This window comes from Coregonus clupeaformis, unplaced genomic scaffold, assembly GCF_020615455.1.
Source record: "Coregonus clupeaformis isolate EN_2021a unplaced genomic scaffold, ASM2061545v1 scaf1291, whole genome shotgun sequence".
In the NCBI taxonomy this organism is placed as follows: Eukaryota; Metazoa; Chordata; class Actinopteri; order Salmoniformes; family Salmonidae; genus Coregonus; species Coregonus clupeaformis.
In genome coordinates this window covers 61,744-82,500 of record NW_025534745.1, presented here as the reverse complement: position 1 = coordinate 82,500, position 20,757 = coordinate 61,744, and the positions used below count along the sequence as shown (strand labels likewise).

At 40.0% G+C, this 20,757-nt stretch overlaps 4 non-coding genes across 4 annotated transcripts; 3 read left to right on the top strand and 1 right to left on the bottom strand.

The window, feature by feature from the left end:
* The first annotated feature begins 504 nt into the window (after window positions 1-504).
* Window positions 505-623, top strand: LOC121561801. The gene has a single exon (XR_006659436.1). It is a non-coding gene; the product is annotated as a 5S ribosomal RNA (ribosomal RNA).
* A 1,176-nt stretch (window positions 624-1,799) lies between these two features.
* On the top strand, window positions 1,800-1,918 carry LOC121555571. The gene has a single exon (XR_005997943.1). It is a non-coding gene; the product is annotated as a 5S ribosomal RNA (ribosomal RNA).
* Window positions 1,919-3,091: 1,173 nt separating this feature from the next.
* LOC121555574 lies at window positions 3,092-3,210 on the top strand. Its single transcript, XR_005997944.1, has one exon. It is a non-coding gene; the product is annotated as a 5S ribosomal RNA (ribosomal RNA).
* Window positions 3,211-20,292: 17,082 nt separating this feature from the next.
* Window positions 20,293-20,411, bottom strand: LOC121555575. The gene has a single exon (XR_005997945.1). It is a non-coding gene; the product is annotated as a 5S ribosomal RNA (ribosomal RNA).
* Window positions 20,412-20,757: the final 346 nt, after the last annotated feature.

The following is a 20,757-nucleotide window of genomic DNA, read 5'->3' as shown; positions in this document are numbered from 1 at the left end:
AGCATCATCGCTAACGGGTACACAAAGTGTAGACATACGCGCGCACCGCACACATGCACACAGACAGGGGCATTCCTGTGCCGTTTCAGAAAGTTCATGGAAATACGAATCACTGATGCATTGTGTTCATGTCTTATGATTGACTTGGGCAAATGAATGCGTTTTCTAACAAGTTGAATAGATTTAGTTGATTTCTTACTAAGTTCAATAAATGTTTGAATATTGTTGAATTTCGGTTTAATGTCTGGATTCCGTGATTCGGTCCGTAACGCCTATTTTATAGGGCCCTAGTCAATGAACTTGTCATAAATTAACATAGGATATGCCCTCTTCCCCCCCACAAGACACAAATATATATATATATATATATATATATATATATATTGGAAATGTAAGCAAGGGTTGAGCTTCTTCAGTTTGTGTCACAAAGTGGATACGTTTCTGTGTCCCTTTCAGAGTGGGTGACACATTGACTTTATATAGTGTACCAAGAGTTGGTCCCTCGCTTACGGCCATACCAGCCTGAATACGCCTGATATCGTCCTATCTCGGAAGCTAAGCAGGGTTGGGCCTGGTTAGTACTTGGATGGGAGACCGCCTGGGAATACCAGGTGCTGTAAGCTTTTTGTCCCAGTAGAGCGTGCTCTTGTGTCATGGAGCAACTGCCTTTTATTTATCACCCTAATAATATCATGGATTGTTATTGGACAAAATGCAGTTTGTGTTCTGCCCTGCCCTGCCCTGATCAAATCAAATAATGGACAGTGCGTTTCCCTCAAAATATAGGCAGTACATGCAATCTTTGTTTTTAGTCTAGGAGACAGTCAATGTCTGTAGTCCATTAGGGCACTATAAAATCCCTTCAATGTTTTGCCTGATTCCGTTAATTCCGTTAATTCCCAAGTTCCCTTTTCTCCGTTTAGATTTCCCCGTTGACCGTTTGTCCCTGTTTTGGCAGGTTTTCGCTCTCAAAAGTACACCTTTTTAATAGCAAAACAGCACAATTGGATGTTCTATGTCCACAACAATGTTTAAACCCTATCAGGTGACCATTTGTGAGGTCTGGGAAAAATGTAAGACATTTAGATTTTGGGGTGTAGTTACCCTTAAATGCAAGCGTGCACCAGGAAGAGACCTTTGTTTGGTTAAGTGGTGTTGCTGTAGAACAAATGGCCACTGGAGTGATGCAAATGATCACGGTATAATTCTGCCAGGCAGGCATAGGCTACTTTGTAGTTAACATTTACTTGCGAAGGTTTTGGGGAAAGCCATTCCTTCCCTACCAGAAGAAGGTTATCATTAGCATCATCGCTAACGGGTACACAAAGTGTAGACATACGCGCGCACCGCACACATGCACACAGACAGGGGCATTCCTGTGCCGTTTCAGAAAGTTCATGGAAATACGAATCACTGATGCATTGTGTTCATGTCTTATGATTGACTTGGGCAAATGAATGCGTTTTCTAACAAGTTGAATAGATTTAGTTGATTTCTTACTAAGTTCAATAAATGTTTGAATATTGTTGAATTTCGGTTTAATGTCTGGATTCCGTGATTCGGTCCGCAACGCCTATTTTATAGGGCCCTAGTCAATGAACTTGTCATAAATTAACATAGGATATGCCCTCTTCCCCCCCACAAGACACAAATATATATATATATATATATATATATATTGGAAATGTAAGCAAGGGTTGAGCTTCTTCAGTTTGTGTCACAAAGTGGATATGTTTCTGTGTCCCTTTCAGAGTGGGTGACACATTGACTTTATATAGTGTACCAAGAGTTGGTCCCTCGCTTACGGCCATACCAGCCTGAATACGCCTGATCTCGTCCGATCTCGGAAGCTAAGCAGGGTTGGGCCTGGTTAGTACTTGGATGGGAGACCGCCTGGGAATACCAGGTGCTGTAAGCTTTTTGTCCCAGTAGAGCGTGCTCTTGTGTCATGGAGCAACTGCCTTTTATTTATCACCCTAATAATATCATGGATTGTTATTGGACAAAATGCAGTTTGTGTGCTGCCCTGCCCTGCCCTGATCAAATCAAATAATGGACAGTGCGTTTCCCTCAAAATATAGGCAGTACATGCAATCTTTGTTTTTAGTCTAGGAGACAGTCAATGTCTGTAGTCCATTAGGGCACTATAAAATCCCTTCAATGTTTTGCCTGATTCCGTTAATTCCCAAGTTCCCTTTTCTCCGTTTAGATTTCCCCGTTGACCGTTTGTCCCTGTTTTTGGCAGGTTTTCGCTCTCAAAAGTACACCTTTTTAATAGCAAAACAGCACAATTGGATGTTCTATGTCCACAACAATGTTTAAACCCTATCAGGTGACCATTTGTGAGGTCTGGGAAAAATGTAAGACGTTTAGATTTTGGGGGTGTAGTTACCCTTAAATGCAAGCGTGCACCAGGAAGAGACCTTTGTTTGGTTAAGTGGTGTTGCTGTAGAACAAATGGCCACTGGAGTGATGCAAATGATCACGGTATAATTCTGCCAGGCAGGCATAGGCTACTTTGTAGTTAACATTTACTTGCGAAGGTTTTTGGGAAAGCCATTCCTTCCCTACCAGAAGAAGGTTATCATTAGCATCATCGCTAACGGCTACACAAAGTGTAGACATACGCGCGCACCGCACACATGCACACAGACAGGGGCATTCCTGTGCCGTTTCAGAAAGTTCATGGAAATACGAATCACTGATGCATTTTGTTCATGTCTTATGATTGACTTGGGCAAATGAATGCGTTTTCTAACAAGTTGAATAGATTTAGTTGATTTCTTACGAAGTTCAATAAATGTTTGAATATTGTTGAATTTCGGTTTAATGTCTGGATTCCGTGATTCGGTCCGCAACGCCTATTTTATAGGGCCCTAGTCAATGAACTTGTCATAAATTAACATAGGATATGCCCTCTTCCCCCCCACAAGACACAAATATATATATATATATATATATATATATATATTGGAAATGTAAGCAAGGGTTGAGCTTCTTCAGTTTGTGTCACAAAGTGGATACGTTTCTGTGTCCCTTTCAGAGTGGGTGACACATTGACTTTATATAGTGTACCAAGAGTTGGTCCCTCGCTTACGGCCATACCAGCCTGAATACGCCTGATATCGTCCTATCTCGGAAGCTAAGCAGGGTTGGGCCTGGTTAGTACTTGGATGGGAGACCGCCTGGGAATACCAGGTGCTGTAAGCTTTTTGTCCCAGTAGAGCGTGCTCTTGTGTCATGGAGCAACTGCCTTTTATTTATCACCCTAATAATATCATGGATTGTTATTGGACTAAATGCAGTTTGTGTGCTGCCCTGCCCTGCCCTGATCAAATCAAATAATGGACAGTGCGTTTCCCTCAAAATATAGGCAGTACATGCAGCCTTTGTTTTTATTTTTTATTTTTTTTATTTCACCTTTATTTAACCAGGTAAGCCAGTTGAGAACAGGTTCTCATTTACAACTGCGACCTGGCCAAGATAAAGCAAAGTAGTGCAATAAAAACAACACAGAGTTACATATGGGGTAAAAAACATAAAGTCAGAAATACAACAGAAAATATATATACAGTGTGTGCAAATGTAGCAAGTTATGGAGGTAAGGCAATAAATAGGCTATAGTGCAGAATAATTACAATAGTATTAACACTGGAATGCTAGATGTGCAAGAGATTATGTGCAAATAGAGATACTGGGGTGCAAAAGAGCAAAATAAATAACAATATAGGGATGAGGTAGTTGGGTGGGCTAATTTCAGATGGGCTGTTTACAGGTGCAGTGATCGGTAAGGTGCTCTGACAACTGATGCTTAAAGTTATTGAGGGAGATAAGAGTCTCCAGCTTCAGAGATTTTTGCAATTCGTTCCAGTCATTGGCAGCAGAGAACTGGAAGGAATGGCGGCCAAAGGAGGTGTTGGCTTTGGGAATGACCAGTGAGATATACCTGTTGGAGCGCAGACTACGGGTGGGTGCTGCTATGGTGACCAATGAGCTAAGATAAGGCGGGGATTTGCCTAGCAGTGATTTATAGATGGCCTGGAGCCAGTGGGTTTGACGACCCGAACATGTAGTGAGGACCAGCCAACAAGAACGTACAGGTCACAGTGGTGGGTAGTGTATGGGGCTTTGGAGACAAACGGATGGCACTGTGATAGACTACATCCAATTTGCTGAGTAGAGTGTTGGAGGCTATTTTGTAAATGACATCGCCGAAGTCAAGGATCGGTAGGATAGTCAGTTTTACGAGGGCATGTTTGGCAGCATGAGTGAAGGAGGCTTTGTTGCGAAATAGGGAAGCCGATTCTAGATTTAACTTTGGATTGGAGATTCTTTATGTGAGTCTGGAAGTTGAGTTTACAGTCTAACCAGACACCTAGGTATTTGTAGTTGTCCACATACTCTAGGTCAGACCCGTCGAGAGTGGTGATTCTAGTCGGGTGGGCGGGTGCCAGCAGCGTTCGATTGAAAAGCATGCATTTAGTTTTACTAGTGTTTAAGAGCAGTTGGAGGCTACTGAAGGATTGTTGTATGGCATTGAAGCTCGTTTGGAGGTTTGTTAACACAGTGTCCAATGAAGGGCCAGATGTATACAAAATGGTGTCGTCTGCGTAGAGGTGGATCTGAGAGTCACCAGCAGCAAGAGCGACATCATTGATATACACGGAGAAAAGTGTTGGCCCAAGAATTGAACCCTGTGGCACCCCCATAGAGACTGCCATAGGTCCAGACAACAGGCCCTCCGATTTGACACACTGAACTCTATCTGAGAAGTAGTTGGTGAACCAGGCGAGGCAGTCATTTGAGAAACCAAGGCTATTTAGTCTGCCAATAAGAATGCGGTGGTTGACAGAGTCGAAAGCCTTGGCCAGGTCGATGAAGACGGCTGCACAGTACTGTCTATTATCAATCGCGGTTATAATATCGTTTAGGACCTTGAGCGTGGCTGAAGTGCACCCGTGACCAGCTCGGAAACCGGATTGCATAGCGGAGAAGGTACGGTGGTATTCGAAATGGTCGGTGATCTGTTTGTTAACTTGGCTTTCGAATACTTTCGAAAAGGCAGGGCAGGATGGATATAGGGTCTGTAGCAGTTTGGATCTAGAGTGTCACCCCCTTTGAAGAGGGGGATGACCGCAGCAGCTTTCAATCTCTGGGGATCTCAGACGTTATGAAAGAGAGGTTGAACAGACTAGTAATAGGGGTTGCGACAATTTCGGCGGCTAGTTTTAGAAAGAAAGGGTCCAGATTGTCTAGCCCAGCTGATTTGTAGGGGGTCCAGATTTTGCAGCGCTTTCAAAACATCAGCTGTCTGAATTTGTGTGAAGGAGAAGCGGGGGGGCATGGGCAAGTTGCAGGCAGAGGGTGCAGAGTTGGTGGCCGGGTTAGTGGTAGCCAGATGGAAAGCATGGCCAGCTGTAGCAAAATGCTTGTTGAAATTCTCGATTATTGTAGATTTATCGGTGGTGATAGTGTTTCCTAGCCTCAGTGCAGTGGGCAGCTGGGAGGAAGTGCTCTTATTCTCCATGGACTTTACAGTGTCCCAAAACTTTTTGGAGTTAGTGCACCAGGATGCAAATTTCTGTTTGAAAAAGTTAGCCTTTGCTTTCCTGACTGCTTGTGTATATTGGTTCCTAACTTCCCTGAAAAGTTGCATATCGCGGGGGCTATTTGATGCTAATGCTGTACGCCACAGGATGTTTTTGTGCTGGTCAAGGGCAGTCAAGTCTGAGGAGAACCAGGGGCTATATCGGTTCTTAGTTCTGTATTTTTTGAATGGGGCATGTTTATTTAAGATTGAATGTAAATTGAATGTTTTTAGTCTAGGAGACAGTCAATGTCTGTAGTCCATTAGGGCACTATAAAATCCCTTCAATGTTTTGCCTGATTCCGTTAATTCCCAAGTTCCCTTTTCTCCGTTTAGATTTCCCTGTTGACCGTTTGTCCCTGTTTTGGCAGGTTTTCGCTCTCAAAAGTACACCTTTTTAATAGCAAAACAGCACAATTGGATGTTCTATGTCAACAACAATGTTTAAACCCTATCAGGTGACCATTTGTGAGGTCTGGGAAAAATGTAAGACATTTAGATTTTGGGGTGTAGTTACCCTTAAATGCAAGCGTTCACCAGGAAGAGACTTTGGTTAAGCGGTGTTGCTGTAGAACAAATGGCCACTGGAGTGATGCAAATGATCACTGTATAATTCTGCCAGGCAGGCATAGGCTACTTTGTAGTTAACATTTACTTGCGAAGGTTTTGGGGAAAGCCATTCCTTCCCTACCAGAAGAAAGTTATCATTAGCATCATCGCTAACGGCTACACAAAGTGTAGACATACGCGCGCACCGCACACATGCACACAGACAGGGGCATTCCTGTGCCGTTTCAGAAAGTTCATGGAAATACGAATCACTGATGCATTTTGTTCATGTCTTATGATTGACTTGGGCAAATGAATGCGTTTTCTAACAAGTTGAATAGATTTAGTTGATTTCTTACGAAGTTCAATAAATGTTTGAATATTGTTGAATTTCGGTTTAATGTCTGGATTCCGTGATTCGGTCCGCAACGCCTATTTTATAGGGCCCTAGTCAATGAACTTGTCAAAAATCAACATAGGATATGCCCTCTCCCCCCCAACAAGACTCAAATATATATATATATATATATATATTGGAAATGTAAGCAAGGGTTGAGCTTCTTCAGTTTGTGTCACAAAGTGGATACGTTTCTGTGTCCCTTTCAGAGTGAGTGACACATTGACTTTATATAGTGTACCAAGAGTTGTTCCCTCGCTTACGGCCATACCAGCCTGAATACGCCCTTCCGGTGAGTTGAGTGAGACAGGTGCAGGTGATTAAGCTGTAAGTGAGTGTTTGGGAGAGAACTATTTGCTTGAGTTTCTTAGTTTATTGAAGGACATTTGTTTGATTTTGAATTCAATTAAGTTTAAGGTTAGTTAGTTTTTTCCCCCCCTTGCAGTTCTGCTGCTTGGGGGTGAGTTTTTTGAGACTTTTTTTCTGTTTGGTTAATGACGGACAACATGGCAAAGAATAATGGAACGGATAAAGACAAAGGCAATGCGCAACGGACAAAACTTGGACCTGAAGGTGGCTCAAAATACGGCAAGGAACGAACAGTGGCAGTGGAATTGATGGGAGAAGACAAGATAACGACGATGGAATTACTAAGATCAATTAAAGATGTGTGCGGAAAGGTGGTGGGGTGCAGAATAAAAGGAGAAAGGAAATACGAAGTCACGATGGGGGATGAAAATGGAAAAGAGTGTTTAATGGATGGGTTCATGATTAAGAACACGAAGGTAATGGCGAGAGATATGATGGCAAACGAACTCATAGTCTCGTTTATGAATTTGCCAGTTTATATCGAAGACGGAGCTATACTGGATAAACTGCGGATCTGGGGTGTAGCTGCGGTCTCAGAAATCAGAAGGAGAGTCTGGCCGGGTACGGAAATCGTGGATGGGACAAGATACTGTAAGGTAAAGTTCACGGACACCGTGCAGTCCTTGCCGTATTCCACTAAGTTCGAGACAATGGAGGGTGGTGAATATTTCAGGGTGATTCATGACAAGCAGGTTAGGGTATGTCGCCTGTGTATTCAACCTGGACATATTTTAAAGGACTGCCCTGACTTTAGGTGTTTTAAGTGCGGAAACCAGGGACACTATGCGAGGGAATGTGCTGGAGCGAGGGATAGGGCAGTTTGCGCAGGATGTCGGAAGGGAACCGATGAGTGCAACTGTGGAGAGGTTGTAAGTGAGGAGGAGAGCCAGGACCTCTTAATGGAAGCTGATGTATCACCGGGAGGAGAAGAAGAGGATGGGGAAGAGGATGTGGAGGAAGGTGGAGAGATGGAAGAGCAAAAGGCAGACGAAATAGGGAGCAGCTTGGACTCAGAGATGAGAAGAGGGAGTTTACAGGAGGAGGGGGGGGATCGGGCTGGGTGGAGGCACTGGGGACGCGCAGATTTTGGGGGAAAGCTCAGGCCCTGCGAGTACCGCAGGGGTGAAGACATGGAGGGCAGTTTGAGTTTGACGACAATACCAGAGACGGAGAGAGATACGGGGAGCACAACGGATGTGGGAGTAAAGAACTTGAGTTGGTTGGACGAAATGGGCTTGGAGGAGATATCTGATACGGACGAAGGGGCAAAGGTAGAAAAACTAAGGGAAAGCTACAGGAAGAGGAAAGCGACGGCGGGGGAGAAGAAGGATAGAAGAGGAAAGAAACAGGACAAAAAGTAGAGGACAATGAAGGTATTTCTTTTCATTTTATTATTTTTTGAAATGGTTAAGTTTGTGTCCCTAAATGTAAATGGTTTAAGGACGATGGATAAATTTCAAAATATAGTTCAAATGAAGAATGTGGATATCTTATGCCTACAAGAGACGCATTGGGACAATGATTGTGTATTGAAAGTAAAACAAATATGGAGGGATTTTATTTTTGTTAATAATGGTAGAGGGAATTCTAGTGGGGTTGCTATTCTAGTGAGAAAGGATGTGGTGGATAAAGTGGTACATGTACATGATGATAATAATGGGAGGATTTTAGTTTTAGATTTTGAGTATATGGATATGAAGTTTAGAATTATAAATGTTTATGCGCCAAATAATGAAATAGAGCGCAAGGTTTTATTTGTCGAAGTGGGACGATGGAGTGTGGGAAATTGCATCGTGGTGGGGGATTTTAATGTGAAATTGGACAGATTAGATATGACAAGGGAGCTGCTTTTAGAAATGATGCATCTAGAGGGGTTTTAAAGAAAATGATGGTTGAGAAAAAACTTATTGACATATGGAGAGATGACAATCCCGATAAACGAGAATTTTCTAGAAGGCAGGTGGTTTTAGGGGAGTTAAAACAAACCAGAATAGATTTGATTTTAGTTAAAGAAGATTTAAGGGATTGTATGAAAGATGTTAAGTATGTATTTACAACACTCAGTGATCATGCATGTTTAAATTTCTCGGTGGGTTTAGACAAAGAAAGAATAGGAGGTGGTACATGGTGTATGAATGCGAGTTATTTGGGGGATGAGGATTATTGTAAACAACTTAAATCTTTGATAATATGTGAAATGGAGGATAAGCAGAAAGGGGAGGATAAGTGTGTATGGTGGGACAAGGTTAAGGAAAAAATAAAAGGTTTTAGTATAAGATATGCAAGGCAAAAGAGAGGCAGGATGAAAAGAAAAGAAAATGAGTTGAGAGCCAAATTGGTTGAGGAAATGGGGAAGTGTGACAGTGAACCTAATTATAATATAGAAAAGTTTTTAGAGTTGAGAGCAAAATTGAGTAAATATGACATGGATAAGTGTATGGGGGCCATTATAAGAAGCAAAGCAAAGTATTTTTTGGAGGGGAGAAATGCACTTCTTTTTTCTTGGATTAGAGAAGAGTACTCAAAGAAGAACATATCTTAGACAGATTGAAAATGTAAAGGGGGAAGTAGTAGATGATTATGTAGAGATTTTAGAGACAGTGCAGAGTTTTTATAAGGACTTATTTAAAAAAGGGGAGGTGGATGAGGGGTGTGTACAGGAGATTTTAGATAGTGTGGAGGTGAAAATTAATGGAGAAGATAAGGTGATGTGTGATGGGAAGATTACAGTAAATGAAGTGATGGATGCGATAAAGGGTTTACAGGTGAATAAGAGCCCTGGTGTAGATGGTATCATTGCAGAGTTTTATAAAGTTTATGAAAGTCTTTTAGCACCTATTTTATTGGAGGTTTATCACTATATGGAGGAGAATGATTGTGTATCAGAATCAATGGTGACAGGAATGATAACTATTTTATATAAAAACAAAGGGAGTAAGGTGAAATTGGAAAATTATAGGCCAATTAGTTTATTAAATGTGGATTACAAGATTTTAGCCAAAATTTTAGCGAATAGGATGAAGAGAGTTTTACATGATATTATAGCACCAACACAGAATTATAGTGTTCCTGGGAGAGATATAGCTGACACAATTAATACGATTAGAGACGTGATACACAAAATGAACGGGGATAAGATAGGAGGTATTGTTTTAAGCATAGATTTAAATAAGGCTTTTGATAGAGTAGAACATGATTTTATGTTTAGGGTCTTGGAAAGATTTGGCTTTGGTAATAAAATAATAGGGTGGATTAAATTATTATATAGAAATGCAAAAAGTAGGGTGAAATGCAATGGGGTTTTAACCGATTCTTTTACTCTGGAGAGATCTGTGAGACAGGGATGTCCTTTATCTGCTTTATTGTATGTTTTATCAGCTGAGCCTTTAGCGGCTTTTCTTAAGAAGGATAATTTTATTAATTGTGTACAGACTCCACAGGGGGGATTTAGTTTGATTCACCAATATGCAGATGACACAACTATAACAGTTAGAGATGAGGACAGTGTAAAAAGGGTAATAGAAGGTTTTAAAGTATATGGAAGAGCATCAGGAGCTAAAGTTAATATGGAAAAGTCTGTTGTAATGTATATTGGGAAGGTAAATGAGGGGAATTTTCCTTTTAATGAGGCCAAAGAATATTTTAAGGTGTTAGGAGTTTTTTTAGGTGTAAAAGAAAAAGAAGCTAGGGATTTGACATGGAGTGGGGTGATAAATAAAGTCAGAAAGGTTGTAAATATGTGGAAGGGGAGGTTGTTAAAATTAAAGGGGAAGGTTATTGTTATAAATTCTTTACTGATGTCAATTTGTATTCACGTCATGAATGTCTTAGATGTGCCAGAATGGGTTTTAATTGAAATGAATAAGATTTTAGTTGAATTTTTATGGGATGGGAAGGGGGCGAAAATCGCTTTTAAAACATTGATTGCGGGTTATGAGGAGGGGGGCTTGAAGTTAGTGGATTTAAGGGTGAGGAAAATAGCAATAAGAGTGAAAATGGTTCGGAAGTATTTATATGGGGAATTAGATTACGGGTGGAAAAAGTTTTTTGCAGAGTATTTGCAGGAGGTTGGGAGGATAGGGGATAATGGTTTATTAATGAGTGTAAAACAAGAAATGTTGGGAAATATACCTTTGTTTTATAAGGAAGTTTTCGAGGCCTGGGGGCAGGTTTTACCACACATTTCTTATGAATGTAACAGTTTGGAAAATATTTTAAATCAGCCTATCTTTTTGAATCCAAAGATCAAATATAATAATACAATGTTGTATTGTAAATATTTTATGAGAGCTGGGATGCGACAGATTGGTGACATTCTGTATGAGGTCAGGCCGGGGTTTCTACCGGTACAAGCTATTTATGACAATGTTGTTGAGGTTGATGATGAAATAAGCAAAACTACAGTAGAAAATATGTATAAGAGAATTTTAGGGTGCATTCCGAAGGAGTGGGGTGTTTTAATAAATACAGGGGCGGTTAAGAGAGCCAGGGGTTTGCCGGTTTTATTGTATGAAAGTGGTGGAGTGAAATGTGATTTGTCAGGCTTGAAAGTTAAAACAGTCTATAGTAAATGTATTTTAAAAGAGATAAGAGTGCCTGCTTCGGAGAAAGTGTGGTCGGAGGTTTTGTAGATTTGGATGTGAAGTCAATATGGAGGAATGTTAATGTAAAGGGGAACTCCATAGAATGTGAAGACAATGATTTTAAAATAAAACATAATAGGATTTTTACTAATGTGGTCTTACATCAAATCAACAGAAATATTAATAGAGAATGTGACATTTGTCATATAGAGGTGGAAAACTTTATGCACTTTTTCATTGAATGCAGTAGAATAAGAGGTTTTCATGAGTTTTTAAAGGAGCTTTTAGTGAAACATTGGGGGAGGAGATTTTTAATGGGGTGGAATGGAGGAGATTTTTTTCTTTTTGGTATTAATGGGAAAAGTAAAGTTTTGAATTTTAATTTGGTTAATTATGTTTTAAGTCATGCTCGATATGCTGTAAGACTAAGAAGGAACTTGGGGCATTATGAAGGGAAATGTGTGAGTGTGGAGGTACTTTTTAAGAGTATGTTGGAGGGAAATATAGAGATAATGCAGAGATATGGTGGGGGCAACTTTGAAAAAGAATTTGTGTGGGGGAGTACATTTATTAGAATTTCAGCAAATGGAAAACTTGTGTTTAATTATTAATTGGATTAGGTGAGTGTTTTAATTGTTGATTTATTGTATTTTCTTTCTGATTTTGTAAAAGGGTGAATTGTTCACCCTTTAATGATGATTGAAATTATGTAAAATTGTCTGGTTTTCATAATAAAATATAAAAAAAAAAAATACGCCCGATCTCGTCCGATCTCGGAAGCTAAGCAGGGTCGGGCCTGGTTAGTACTTGGATGGGAGACCACCTGGGAATACCAGGTGCTGTAAGCTTTTTGTCCCAGTAGAGCGTGCTCTTGTGTCATGGAGCAACTGCCATTTATTTATTACCCTAATAATATCATGGATTGTTATTGGACTAAATGCAGTTTGTGTGCTGCCCTGCCCTGATCAAATCAAATAATGGACAGTGCGTTTCCCTCAAAATATAGGCAGTACACGCAATTTTTGTTTTTTGTCTAGGAGACAGTCAATGTCTGTAGTCCATTAGGGCACAATGAAATCCCTTCAATGTTTTGCCTGATTCCGTTAATTCCCAAGTTCCCTTTTCTCCGTTTAGATTTCCCCGTTGACCGTTTGTCCCTGTTTTGGCAGGTTTTCGTTCTCAAAAGTACACCTTTTTAATAGCAAAACAGCACAATTGGATGTTCTATGTCCACAACAATGTTTAAACCCTATCAGGTGACCATTTGTGAGGTCTGGGAAAAATGTAAGACATTTAGATTTTGGGGTGTAGTTACCCTTAAATGCAAGCGTGCACCAGGAAGAGACCTTTGTTTGGTTAAGCGGTGTTGCTGTAGAACAAATGGCCACTGGAGTGATGCAAATGATCACGGTATAATTCTGCCAGGCAGGCATAGGCTACTTTGTAGTTAACATTTACTTGCAAAGGTTTTGGGGAAAGCCATTCCTTCCCTACCAGAAGAAGGTTATCATTAGCATCATCGCTAACGGCTACACAAAGTGTAGACATACGCGCGCACCGCACACATGCACACAGACAGGGGCATTCCTGTGCCGTTTCAGAAAGTTCATGGAAATACGAATCACTGATGCATTTTGTTCATGTCTTATGATTGACTTGGGCAAATGAATGCGTTTTCTAACAAGTTGAATAGATTTAGTTGATTTCTTACTAAGTTCAATAAATGTTTGAATATTGTTGAATTTCGGTTTAATGTCTGGATTCCGTGATTCGGTCCGCAACGCCTATTTTATAGGGCCCTAGTCAATGAACTTGTCATAAATCAACATAGGATATGCCCTCTTCCCCCCCAACAAGACTCAAAAATAATAATATATATAATATATATAAATATATATATAATATATATATATATATATATATATATATATATATATATATATATATTGGAAATGTAAGCAAGGGTTGAGCTTCTTCAGTTTGTGTCACAAAGTGGATACGTTTTGTGTGTCCCTTTCAGAGTGAGTGACACATTGACTTTATATAGTGTACCAAGAGTTGTTCCCTCGCTTACGGCCATACCAGCCTGAATACGCCCATCCTGATTGGAGAAGTGACGACAGGTGCGAGTTTTGAGCTGTGAGTGAGTGTTTGCTGAAGAGTGTTTGCTCGAGAGCTATTTTTGTTAATTATTTGGATTTCGAAATATATTTTTGTTTGTTCTTGCAGTTGTTAAGTTTGGTTAGTCTTCCCCCCTTGCAGTTTTGCTGCTTGGGGGAGAGTTTTTTCTTTTCGGATTCTTTTTTGAATCACTATGACGGACAACATGGAAATGACAAACGGAATGGACAAAGACAACGAAAAGGGCGCAACGAAAGAAAAATGAAGATAAAGAAGGAATGAAATATGGCAAAAGAATACACGGTGGCAATTGAGTTGGTAGGAGAAGACAAAGTGACGACAATGGAACTACTACGAGCAATTAAGGAGGGGTGTGGAGAGGTGGTGGGATGCCGAATGAAAGGAGAAAAAAAGTATGAAGTTACGATGAGAAACGGAAAAGGAAAATAACGTTTAATGGATGGAATACGGATAAAGGACACCAGGATTTTGGCGAGAGATGTCAATGTGAAGGAATTGGTGGTGTCTTTTATGAATCTCCCAGTATATGTAGAAGATGGTGTGATACTGGGTAAGCTGAGTAGCTGGGGAGTGGAAGCCGTTTCGGAGATAAGGAGGAGAGTTTGGCCAGGAACGGAGGTGGTTGATGGGACACGTTTTTGCAAAGTCAAGTTCACAGAAAAAGTGACATCATTGCCTTACTCTACAAGAATTGAGACGTTGGAGGGAGCAGAATATTTTAGGGTCCTTCATGACAAACAGGTCAGAGTGTGTCGTTTGTGTATTCAACCCGGGCACATAGTTAAAGACTGCCCTGAATTTAAGTGTTTCAAATGTGGCAAGCAAGGACACTATGTGAGAGAATGTGTCGGAGAGAAGGAAAGGAATTTCTGTGGTGGATGCAGAAAGAGATTGGCGGAGTGCAACTGTGGAGAGGTTATGGCTGAAGAGGGGAGTCAAGCACTATTCGAGGAAGCAGTTGTATTGTCGCAAGAAGGAGAAGAAGATGGAGGAGAGGACGTGGTGGAGAGTGGAGAGACGGAGGAAGGAAGAAGGGAGAAGGACCAGAAGATGAATGAAATTGGGAGTAGTATGGACTCAGAAATAAGAAGAGGGAGTTTTCAGGAGGAGGGGGGAGTGGACTGGGGGAAGCACGGGGGACTCACAGGTTTTGGGGGATAGCACAGTACTAACAAGTACCTCGGGGGTGAAGAAATGGAGAGGGGTTCGAGTTTGAGAACAATAACAGAAACGACAACGACGGCTATACATGAGACGGAGATGAACACGGGGAGCACAACGATGACAATACCAGAGACGGAGATGAACATGGGGAGCACAACGGATGAGGGGGACAAGAAGTTGAGTTGGCTGGATAACATGGACTTGGAGGAGATATCGGACACGGATGATGGAGAAAAGATTGAAAGAACGAGGGAAGGATACAGGAAGAGGAAAGCGGGGGGAAGAGGGGAGAGAAAGGGTGGAAGAGGAAAGAAACTGGATAACAGGTAGAGGATAATGAAATTATATTTTACTATTTTATTATTTATTAGAATGGTAAATATAATGTCAATAAATGCAAATGGTTTGAGAACTATGGGAAAATTTAATAGAATAGTACAAATGAAGAATTCAGATATTTTATGTATTCAAGAGACGCACTGGGATAATGCATGTGTTTTAGGAGTAAAAAAAATATGGAGGGATTTTATTTATGTTAACAATGGCAGGGGAAATTCAAGTGGGGTTGCAATTTTATTAAGGAAGGATGTAGTAGAAAATGTGAAGAAGATATATAATGATAATAATGGGAGGATTTTAATTTTGGATTTTGAATATATGAATAGGGTTTTTAGGATTATAAATATTTATGCGCGAATAATGAGATAGAGCGAAATAATTTATTTTTAGAAGTAGGGAAATGGTGCAAGGGTAACTGTATTTTAGTAGGGGATTTTAATGTTAAAATGAATAGATTAGATATGAAAAGGGGAGCTATTTTTAGAAATGACGTATCTAGGGGGTCTTAAGGAAGATTATGTTTGAAAACAGTTTGATTGATATATGGAGGGATGAGAATCCGAACAAGAGAGGAATTTCTAGAAGGCAGGTGGTTTTAGGGGAGTTGAAACAGACGCGAATAGATCTGGTTTTAGTAAATGAGGGTTTAAGGAATTTTATGAAAGAAATTAAGTATGTTTTTACAGCTTTTAGTGATCATGCGGCGGTGGTATTTTCTTGTGGAGTAAGGACACATACTAAATCTGGTGGGCTGTGGTGTTTAAATAATAGCTTGCTAGAGGAGGACAATTATATTGAGATGATATCAGAATGTATTGGGAAGGCCAAAAGACAACAGTTAATGGAGGTGAATATGGGGTTGTGGTGGGAGGAGCTGAAAACCAAATGTAAGGAATTGACTATAAAATATGCTGTTAAGAGGAATTATTTTTTGAAAAAAGAAGGAGAGGGAACTACGTAAGAAGGTTAAACATGAACTTGAGTGTATAGAAAAGGATGAAGGTCATGGGGTGGAGGATTATTTACTGGCTAAGGATGCACTTGATGAATATGAGAAGAAGAAATGTAATGCGGCGATTGTAAGGAGTAGAGTGCAATATGCGATAGAGGGGGAAAGGTGTACTTCATTTTTCTTGAATTTAGAAAAAAGAAGACAAGAGAAGATTTATATTACGGAGTTAATTAATGATAAAGGGGAAAAGGTTAATGATTTGGTGGGGATTCTGGATACGGTCGAGAGATATTATGAATGCTTATTTAAAAAAAGAAGAGGTTAATGATTCCTGTATGGATAAGGTGCTTGAACACGTGGATACTAAGTTAACAGAAGGGGAAAAAAACATGTGTGATGAAGATATGAGTCTAACTGACATTAAGGAGGCCATATTAGATGCTAATTGCAATAGGAGTCCGGGGTCTGATGGCCTAACTGCGGAATTTTATAAATCTTTTGCAGATTTGTTGGCTCCAATTTTAAGAAAACTGTATGAATATATTGAAAAGACTCAAGTGGTGCCAGATTCGCTGGCCACAGGAGTTTTAACCATACTGTATAAAAATAAAGGGAGTCGTGTAAATTTGGATAATTATCGACCGTTGACACTTTTAAATTGTGATTATAAGATCTTAGCCAAGGTCTTAGCTAATAGAGTTAAAAAAGTTATGGGAGGAGTAATAGCAGAGACACAAGGATATAGTGTACCAGGGAGGGATATTTCTGACACAGTGGGAACAATAAGGGATGTGATAAAGCATATGGGGGAGGAAGGGGGGTTTGTGATGAGTTTGGATCTAAATAAGGCTTTTGATAGAGTTGATCATTCCTTTTTACTGCGTACACTTGGGAAATTTGGGTTTGGTGAAAGAATGATAGGTTGGATTAGACTACTGAATGGATATGCAAGGAGCAGAGTAAAATGTAATGGGATTTTAACAGATTCTTTTCCTCTGGAGAGATCTGTTAGGCAGGGATGTCCGTTATCAGCTGCTCTTTATAGTTTATCGGTGGAGCCGCTTGCAGCAATGATTAAAGCAAACAAATTAATTCGAGGTATACGGATACCGGATGGGGGGAGAGTGTTATACAGCAATATGCGGATGATACTACATGTACTGTGATAGATGTTGAAAGTGTGAAGAATGTAATGGAGTGTTTTGAGGTATATGGCAAGGCATCAGGGGCAAAACTTAATGTTGAAAAATCTGAAATAATGTATGTGGGGATAGATGAAAAAGTGGACTGTGGATTCCCTTTCAAAAAGGCTGAAGGTTATATAAAGACTTTAGGGGTGGTTTTGGGGGTGGATAAAGAAGGGACGAGAGATGAGACATGGACTGGGGTTTTGAATAAAATAAAACATACTCTATCCTATTGGAAGGCAAGAAAACTGTTCTTGAGGGGGAAGGTGGTGGTGATTAATTCTTTGGTGGCATCCAAATGTATCTATGTTCTAGGTTCGTTGGATATGCCACAATGGGTGTTAAAAGAATTCAATGGTTTGGTTACAGATTTCCTATGGGAGGGGAAGGGGACTAGGATTGCAAGGGCAACTCTTATCTCGGATTTAAAGGATGGGGGTTGAAATTGGTGGATCTGGATGTGAAGAGAAAAGCAATGAGAATAAAAACTGTGCAAAAATACTTATATGGGGAGGTAGATTATGGATGGAAAAGGTTTTTTAAACATTTTTGTACAGAAGTGGGGGTTGTGAAGAAAGTGGATTATTGATGTCATGGAAGAAGGATATGTTGGAGGGTTTGCCTGAGTTCTATAAAGAGGTGTTCTTGGCATGGGGGGGAATTTCTTCCTAAGATTGAGTACACATGTACAAATAAGGACAACATATTTAATCAGCCTGTGTTTTTGAATCCGAAAATAGAGAGTGGTGGGAAGGTGCTGTACAACAAAATGTTCATGAAGGCTGGGTTAATATTGGTAAAAGATTTTCTTTACGAGGTTATACCGGGGTTTTTAAGGGGGCAGGCAATTCTGGATACTGTGTGGGAGTTTGATGATACAGTGGAGAGAAAATTAGTATTGCAGATATACGAAAGAATTAAATTATGCATTCCGGGTGAGTGGATAAAAGTGATAAATGGGGAGGGGGGAATATGAGGACTTGTATGTGCTGCCAAGTCTCTATGTGGGTAAAGGATCGGGGAAACAAGTATTATCAAAAGTAACACAGAAAAGATTGTACAAGTGTATGTTGAAGTCTGTGTGTGTGAGGCCTGCGGCTGAGAGGATGTGGAGAAAAATGTTTATTGATTTGGATGTTTCTTTGATGTGGGAGAATTTGGTTTTGTTTGGGAATAAACGAAATTGTGAGAACATGGATTTTATGATACGGCATAATCGTATATACACAAATATTATTTTACATCAGATAAACCGCGATGTACGGCGGGAATGTGATGTGTGTATGATGAAGCCAGAGTCTTTGTTGCATTTATTTGTTGAATGTCCAAGTCTGACAGGTTTTTTCAAGGAAGTAAAAACTTTTGTTGTGGAGGCACTGGAGAAAAGAGTTTTTAGAAAGTTTTGCATGGGATAGGTTAATATTATTTGGAGTAATGGGGAAATGTTTGGGTGTGAATGTGTACCTGTTGAATATTGTTTTGAGTTTTGTGAGGTATGCAATTTACTGTAGAAGGAATATGAAACATTTTGAAGGGAAAAAGGTGAATGTCTGGGTAATCTTTAAAGCAGGTTTAAGAAAGCAGGTGGAATTAATGTATAATGCAAAACTAGAGAAATTTGAAAGTATGTTTATAAAGGGGAGTACTTTAGTGTCTATGGAGGAGGGAGGAGGGGGAGTTAGGGTTAACTTCTGAAATGGAGTATGTCTAATGTCTATATTAGATTATGTATTTTATGTTGATTAGTGAATAAGGATGGTGTAATTATGTTGTATTTGTTGTATCGGGCGTATTCAGGCTGGTATGGCCGTAAGCGAGGGAACAACTCTTGGTACACTATATAAAGTCAATGTGTCACTCACTCTGAAAGGGACACAGAAACGTATCCACTTTGTGACACAAACTGAAGAAGCTCAACCCTTGCTTACATTTCCTATATATATATATATATATATATATATATATATATATATATATATATATATATATATATATATATATATATTTGAGTCTTGTTGGGGGAAGAGGGCATATCCTATGTTGATTTATGACAAGTTCATTGACTAGGGCCCTATAAAATAGGCGTTGCGGACCGAATCACGGAATCCAGACATTAAACCGAAATTCAACAATATTCAAACATTTATTGAACTTAGTAAGAAATCAACTAAATCTATTCAACTTGTTAGAAAACGCATTCATTTGATCAAGTCAATCATAAGACATGAACAAAATGCATCAGTGATTCGTATTTCCATGAACTTTCTGAAACGGCACAGGAATGCCCCTGTCTGTGTGCATGTGTGCGGTACGCGCGTATGTCTACACTTTGTGTAGCCGTTAGCGATGATGCTAATGATAACCTTCTTCTGGTAGGGAAGGAATGGCTTTCCCCAAAACCTTCGCAAGTAAATGTTAACTACAAAGTAGCCTATGCCTGCTTGGCAGAATTATACCGTGATCATTTGCATCACTCCAGTGGCCATTTGTTCTACAGCAACACCGCTTAACCAAACAAAGGTCTCTTCCTGGTGCACGCTTGCATTTAAGGGTAACTACACCCCAAAATCTAAATGTCTTACATTTTTCCCAGACCTCACAAATGGTCACCTGATAGGGTTTAAACATTGTTGTGGACATAGAACATCCAATTGTGCTGTTTTGCTATTAAAAAGGTGTACTTTTGAGAGCGAAAACCTGCCAAAACAGGGACAAACGGTCAACGGGGAAATCTAAACGGAGAAAAGGGAACTTGGGAATTAACGGAATCAGGCAAAACATTGAAGGGATTTTATAGTGCCCTACTGGACTACAGACATTGACTGTCTCCTAGACTAAAAACAAAGGCTGCATGTACTGCCTATATTTTGAGGGAAACGCACTGTCCATTATTTGATTTGATCAGGGCAGGGCAGGTCAGCACACAAACTGCATTTAGTCCAATAACAATCCATGATATTATTAGGGTGATAAATAAAAGGCAGTTGCTCCATGACACAAGAGCACGCTCTACTGGGACAAAAAGCTTACAGGACCTGGTATTCCCAGGCGGTCTCCCATCCAAGTACAAACCAGGCCCGACCCTGCTTAGCTTCCGAGATCGGACGAGATCGGGCGTATTCAGGCTGGTATGGCCGTAAGCGAGCGAACAACTCTTGGTACACTATATAAAGTCAATGTGTCACTCACTCAGAAAGGGACACAGAAACGTATCCACTTTGTGACACAAACTGAAGAAGCTCAACCCTTGCTTACATTTCCAATATATATATAAAATATATATATATATATATATATATATATATATATATATATTTATATTTGAGTCTTGTTGGGGGGGAAGAGGGCATATCCTATGTTGATTTATGACAAGTTCATTGACTAGGGCCCTATAAAATAGGCGTTGCGGACCGAATCACGGAATCCAGACATTAAACCAAAATTCAACAATTTTCAAACATTTATTGAACTTAGTAAGAAATCAACTA